The 7,851-nt window shown below is 32.8% G+C and overlaps 1 pseudogene; it reads left to right on the forward strand.

Moving 5' to 3' along the window:
• LOC127854500 (radical S-adenosyl methionine domain-containing protein 2-like) overlaps positions 1-7,851 on the forward strand; it is a 58,197-nt pseudogene that overhangs the window by 9,089 nt on the left and 41,257 nt on the right.

Raw genomic sequence — 7,851 nt, forward strand, 5'->3', positions numbered from 1 at the left:
TTTGCGTCGGCCTATCATTACAACTATACGATTATGAGGTTGTTACTTCACAAGCAGATATAAGCTCGAATTAATGGGAATTTCATTGCTTATCATTTTCCTGTTGTTAAGGAATCGCTTTGTGTGGCCGACCATTTGAGTTTTCGTACGTACCTTCTCAGTTTTTTTAGCTTGTACGAATTTATAATCGTTCTAAGCTGTATGAAGTTTCCCCTTAAATATGACTACGTTAGGTGTTAATATATTGACAATATTGAATTTAAATACGACTACGTTAGGTGTTAATATATTGGCAATATATAATTAAAATATGACTACGTTAGGTGTTAATATACTGACAATATTTAATTAAAATATGACTACGTAAGGTGTTCATATTGACAATATTTAATTAAAATATGACTTCGTGAGGTGTTAATATATTGACAATATTTAATTAAAATATGACTACGTTAGGTGTTAATATATTGACAATATTTAATTAAAATATGACTACGTTAGGTGTAAATATATTGACAATATTTAATTAAAATATGACTTCGTTAGATGTTAATATATTGCCAATATTTAATTAAAATATTACTACGTTAGGTGTTAATACATTGACAATAATTAACAAGCAGATAAAGGGTAAATTACTAGAAAAAAAGTAGACATACCTTCGATTAACCGGTTTTTTTTAAATCAATGCCGCCTTACACTATATTATTCATTCATATTACTACAGCAGCAGCAGTAGCAGTAGTAGCATAAGTAGCAGCAGTAGTAGTAGTTGTAGCAGTACTAGTAGTAGCTGTAGTAGTAGTAGTAATAGTAGTAGTAGTAGAAGAAGTCGTAGAAGTAGTAGCGGTAGTGTTAGTTAGACTGGTAGCAGTGGTAGTGGTAGTCGGACTGGTGGTAGTGGAAGTAGTAGTTCTGGTAGTAGATTAATCAGGAGTAGTAATAGTAGCAGTAGCAGTGTAGTAGCAGTTGCAGCACCACCAAGAGTAGCAGTAGTAGAAGTTGTTGTAGTAGTAGTAGTAGCTGCAGTAGAAGCAGTAGTCATGCGTGTTTGGATTTGTAGCAGTTGTGTCCCTTTGATTATACATGTATTTGATAATTCGCTAATTATGTTCGGGCATGTTAATTGCCTTTGTCCATTTATTTTGAAAAACTAAAATGCGCTTAATTGATTGAGAACCTTTATTATTTGTATTTTTGGGTTGGTACTGTACTTATGCCGTGTGACTATTATTTCGTGTTTCTTATATGCTATTCTCTTAACTGGCGAATATTTGGCAAAAAGTGCATGCGGTAATACATAAAAAAATAAAAGGTGAGTTTTCAGACAAGGCTGACTTCTATAAATTTTATTTCAAGCCATGTTTGCACATGATAACTATTCAAAATAATAATAATAATATGACAATAATAATAATAATAATAATAATAATAATAATAATAATAATAATAATAATAATAATAATAATAATAATAATAATAATAATAACAATAATAATAATAATAATAATAATAATTATAATAATAATAATAATAATAATAATAATAATAATAATAATAATAATAATAATAATAAAATAATAATAATAATAATAACACATCTTATTTATAACTTGGCATTGTCAAAAAACAAACAATAGCAATAACAATATTGATACAAATAAAAAACAAACATTATGTAACATAGAGTATATTAAATGAAATGAACACAGATACACTTTGATAAATCACATTTTGAATTAAATAATTAACATTTTTTTATTTCATTTTTAATCATATTAATCAATTTCAAATAGAGGAAATTAACTAAGAAAATTAACAATCGACAGTCATTCAAAACTAGAAAGCGTGTTGAAGTGATTTTAGTACAAAAACTGTATATCAGCAGATGAAATTGTTAGTGGTATAACACAATAAAAACAACAGCAATAACCAGTATAAACATAGATTAAGTGCACTGGATAGAGATACGAGTTGCATTTACCTTTGAATTAGTACATTGCTTTTGCAGAGCGAACTGTACTAGGCAATTTGTCAAAATGCGTCTGCGATTATTTGTGAAAGGAGTTTTCATGAACATGTTTTTAGTAGTATATCTTTTGAATAACTTTTTTGACAAATATTGCAGAAAATGCTGTTTAATATTTGATATATATATGATAGCATATATTAATATAATCAGAGCAAATATTATCCAAATGTTTTATAAGTTAAGCAATTGATATGACTGAATACCAAAAGCAGTTGGTGTTCTTCTAGGTTTATGCAAAATTATTTTGTCTCCCCGTTATTTAATGTTTATCTGCATGTGTGCCCAATTTGGGGAACAATAATCAACATATGTCATGATATATTAACTATAGTACAAACATTTCAGTTCATTACTAAAAAAATAAGTAATGTGTTTAAGAAGAAAAAGTTTGGAATGTATCGTATCGTTTTGAATACATGTGTTACTTGTACTTCGTGTATCTTAAAACTAATGCTCATCTACAAATTCCAATAATTATATACACATGCTAACTTTTTAATTATATTCACTTAAAACCCTTGAAACATTGTAAGTATACATGTCCATGCATAAAATTTTACTTTTTCGTTGTCAGGTAGTTTCTACTTTCTATTCCGAATGCTTTTACAAGCATAAAATATACATAAACCCGTTTATTTACTTAAAAATTCGATGGATAAGCATTTAAACAAGAGCTGCCATAAGACAGCGCACTCTACTATTGTGTCACTTTGTTAGTATAATGACCGCTTCCTGCACGCTTACTGTCAGTGAATAAATATAATAATTACAAAGCCATATTAAAAGTTGAATGTTTTTATTAGATAAATAGTATATTAAAACTAATGAAAACTTATTCATTAAAACAAAAGAAATGTTACCATGCCATGAATTTAGAGTTTCATTTTTTCCAATTCATTTGGGCAATTTAATTAAATCTGCAAGCATGGTCAGCATATAAATTACATTCACAGAAAATTACAGCACGACACATCCCTGCAGGCTAAAGTAGAAACTATTTTTCTTAAGTAACATTGAACCGTGAACTTTAATCAACTGGCCTCAAATGCAATCATGACCCGGGTCTGCATGTAAAATACCTAAAACAATGCGACACAATTTTTCCATATGAACTCAAGTTATTGAGAGGATTTTTTTCTATTTATAAGAATAGTGACATTGATCTCACTTGTCCTAAATGCCGTCAGACTGCACATACTTTAACAAACACATAAATATTAAAGTCTATAATAACAAACGGTTGAATGTAAACTACCTATACACAACATTACAGAAACATTACTCCATTAAAACTAAAGGTTATGGGCGGAAACTCGTTTTCTATTCTTAGTATCTTAGTAACAATCATCTTAGTACCACTGGCACCAAATCCAATGCCTCGCTTGATCAGCATGTAACCTACCTACACACATTTCAGAACAATGTCTCATCGTAACTACCCGTTAGTGTACGTAATTTGATATATTTTTAGCAACAGTGATCTTGACCCAACTGACCCGAAATCATTACCTATCACCGCTTGATCAGTCTACATGTCAGATAGAGATATATGTTTTTGCACGATGAAGTTAACCTAAATTATGAGTAAAAATGGGGCTTAATTCTCTTTTATTTCAAGTTAGAGTTATGGGCATTGACCTTCACACAATTACCCCGAAAACATTTAGGAAGTCCCGATTGAATAATTGCGATAAAATCGAAAATATAGAGATGTTGAACGGTTACCTTTACCAATAACCAAGTTTTAAAAAGCTACCATTCTGCTAAATTGCACTTCATAGATTGTGCCCGTTTACCTTACCCAGATCATTAAGCAGACTTCAACGCAGACGCCGACTTCGACATTTGGATGAGTAGTAAAGCTCGAACTAATCAGCGAATACTTGCGCTAAAAATGAACGCATGATAAACATATTGAATGAATGTACGATGTAGAGCCATGTTCGACATAGAGGAATTGTTTGCAAATATTTAGAGGAAGTTTGTACGATTTTGAAAAACATGAGAAAAATACTTCCCGTCTTACACCGCGTGAAAATACACAGGTAAGTTGAGAAGCGTCACATTCGGTAATGTGGGAAATATATAACACTGTGTGCATCGTTTTAGAATCAGGGCAGTGTTTTTAATGCTCCTACGGAATTACGGCTAACTCATGTGTTTACATTTCTTACCTGCTTTCTAAATTTTGAATAAAAAGTAACATACACTGGAAAGTTGATGTTGCTGAGAGAAAGATATTGCGATTTTGATTTTTGTTAAATTATAAAAACTTACATTGTTCAACTTAATTTTGTTTTGCTCTGTACAAACTACAACATAACAAACGAGTATACTATTTGAGGGTTTATGGTATGGCTGCTTTTGCCGTCTGATCATAACGTTTATTATATAAATACTCAATAATGTGCATATGTATATGATACATGCGATCATGTTTTATCTCATCATTTTATTAATGAAAGTGTCGAAATCAAGCACACAATGAGTAAACTAATCTTAATTTCGGCACTTCCGGGATAAAGCTCCCACGCGCAGAACATTAACGTCATGTGTTTATGTGCATGACGGACGTTATTTTTTATGTTCAATATTTTGTAGCAACATAGAAGTAATGAGCATGTTTCGAAACCTAAACGCAAACTGTGACGGACAGACACAGACAGACGAACAGACAGACGGACAGACAGACGGACGGACAAGCGATCACTATATTCCCACCTTGGGGGCATAAAAGCACAATTTATTAGTGTTAATTGTGTTCTTCAGTTAAAGAATAATCGATAAATATAAAGGGATCACATTTAGCATTAACAGTGATAAATGGTGACATTAATTTGAAACCCATTTGAAACCCATGCAAAAACCTTTTAAAAGTTGCTCAATCAATATATTTCAAATAATATATATATATTTCAGTTTTTATTTGTTTGGACTTAAACACGGTACAACTCTAATATGGCTTTAGTTAATTAGACCTACCTATATCACTTTCAACAATTATCAATTCTATTAGGGTTAGTATTTTTTAATAAAATGATTTTCGGACCTGCCGATTTTTGACGAAACCAAAAAAAAAAACTAAATAAATCTCGATTTTTTTCGGATGCCGAAAGCTAGCTTTTAGACACGAAACGGTTGACGGGTTTGAGACAAATTTAAAATGAGTTATAAATCATCATATTAAACCAGTTTTAATCACCCGCATGAATATTTGTATCCTATTACCAGATTTAAATCGACATTATAAATTAACACGATCGTATAAACTTTAGCTGTATATAATCGCTATTTTTAGATCTGATTTGTGTTTTGGTCAACAACGAGACGGTAAAATCGTCAAACAATGCGATATTTTAAAATTAGTAATGGAAAAAGGTTTTGCTGTTTTGCTGTTTGATGTTAATCGTTTTTTGACAAGTTAATTATTTCATTAAGACCGAAAATATTGAGCTAATGAACGGCGTCCCAGATATGATTTATTTCTTGGCATAAAAATACATAATCTATTGGTCCAGGTTTTTTTAAACTAGTTACATAAAGTAAATCTACACTTTATTATAAGTATCTATAGCAATATCACGGAACGCTCGTTGTCCATACTACTGCAACTATAACTGAATAAGTGGAAGTTTTTAAAATTTCACACTATATGTGCATTTAGTATGTTCTTAGAAAATGTGATGTTTATAGCACATACAATTAAAAAAGTAAAACTAAAATTAGAGAATAAGCTGACAACACCGTGTGTATCTCAATAAATTCTTTTATAATAAGGTATTTTTTACTTTTAAAAGTTGTCATTTTAATTCTTAAGTACTTATCAGACGATTCACACGCTGTACGTGCCAGTTAGCAGCATTGTTCGTACGGTACCAACTCAACGACTTCGCGTAGTAATGTAATGCCCTTTCATAGTTTCCTTCTATTTCATAGCAGTGACCAAGCAGATTTAGCGCTGTCTCAATGTGGTACATGTTTATTTTATTTCTTTGATCTAATACATAAGACTCGAGAATTCCAAGCACATGTAGCTGTTTGTCGCGTTCACCTAGTCCTCCATACGTGAGATACTGGAGATAGTGAAGGAAAGGAAGAGCAGCCACCTCAGCGTAATTAATCCAGCGTTTATCAACGAAATTTCTCTGCGAAACTTCTTCTTCGGTCATGTTGCGCTTCATTTCAAACCACAGTATGTATGGAGCGCAGTGCGCTTCTTCTCTAACAAACTTGGCACATAATGCGAATTGTCGTTCATTGTCATCTGATGTCATGTTAGCAAAAACATGGAGATCACTTTGTCCTTTTATATCTCTGCATCCACACACAGCCTTTACCTTGCTATGATACCTCCTCTCTACGTCATCCAACACTTTAACTGCAGCTTGAAGATGCCCGAAACAATAAAGCACAGACGCTAACTTTAAGCGACTTGAAGCTACATCCGTTTTTAAAGAATATTTGAAACGCCTTATAATTTCGCTGAAAGCATGGTTACGTTGTCGCAAATATTTGGATGATTGCATTGAATTGTATAATGCGAACAGGTGGTTGATAAATTCTAAAGCGGCTGGTTTCAATTTGGCATTCGTGTAATATTCAAAACAATTGCGTAATTTACAGTTTATATCTTGCTCAAAGATTGTATTCGGATGTTTTTTCTCAGATGTTATTATTCTTAAGTAAATAAGAAATATTCTCAAGCGCTCAAACGTCAGAAATAAACTGATACTTTTATGTTTGCATATACGTCCTACCACTTCCCCAGCTTTTCCAATGTGCCGTATACCACACCCTTGTAACCGATATCCTAATTTATCTATATCTATATAAAATAAATCGTGCATGTCGTTTTTTATCAAGTTTTTCACGTACTGTAAAAGGCGCCTCTGCTGCGCAAAAGACATTTTCCCATCGAACAAGTTCACTCCTCCTATGATATAATGAGGGAATTTTCCTAGTCGCAGCCACTTTCTTAATACTTGTAAACATAGTAAAAGTAAGAACATAAGGTTATGTTCCTTCCACAGAGAAGGGTGTGTTCTCTCTATGATGTAAAACATTACAGTTTTACAATGAAAACTTGTAGTAAAATTACCCACAATTTTACTAAATAAGGATTGTTTAATTAATTTTAAAACAATATAACATTTAATTTGTGTCATACTAAAACTAAACATCAACATTCGTTCTATAAGGTTCGGAGACAGTCGCCATTCTTCACGGTTGTAATCACTATCAGGATGACCGGCTGGTACCAGGAAAGACGGAGCTACCTGTGCAGCCTCAAGTATTTGGGCAGGCGGCCAGTCTCTACCTCTACATCTGTCTATCCAGTGTTGTATTTCAGGAAGAGGGTGGCAAACGTGAAATGCGTTTACAATATCCCAGTTGGGTATATTACTCACCGAAGGTCCTTGTTTGGTTATCTCTCCCATATCTTTAAGCATCTGCTCTGTTTGCTTTTTCCATTGTTCTGAGCTAAACAGTACTTGCCCAGAATCTTTCCTCACATACCTTTCATCACACAGTCGTGTCTCCGGCTCCGGTGTGTCTCGCCTGATGACCTGAAGCAAGTACTGTTGCGGCGGAGTGTGGTCGTCATGAAGCATCAGAAGGTTAGCCATCCCAGCCTTCCAGTCTCTCCAGTCTGTCATTATGTTTGTATGGTAATAAATTTGTAGTAAATCGATATCAGAATTGAGACCAGGAGTGGTGGTACCTTCTGATTGACTCCCAAAATGAAAACACTCAACTTTACCCCCCATTAGTTGCCCTGTTATCGTCTCCATGCTCTCCCTCAGCAAGTATGTTTCTCT

The sequence above is a fragment of the Dreissena polymorpha genome, chromosome 13 (genome assembly GCF_020536995.1).
Source record: "Dreissena polymorpha isolate Duluth1 chromosome 13, UMN_Dpol_1.0, whole genome shotgun sequence".
Classification (NCBI taxonomy): domain Eukaryota; kingdom Metazoa; phylum Mollusca; class Bivalvia; order Myida; family Dreissenidae; genus Dreissena; species Dreissena polymorpha.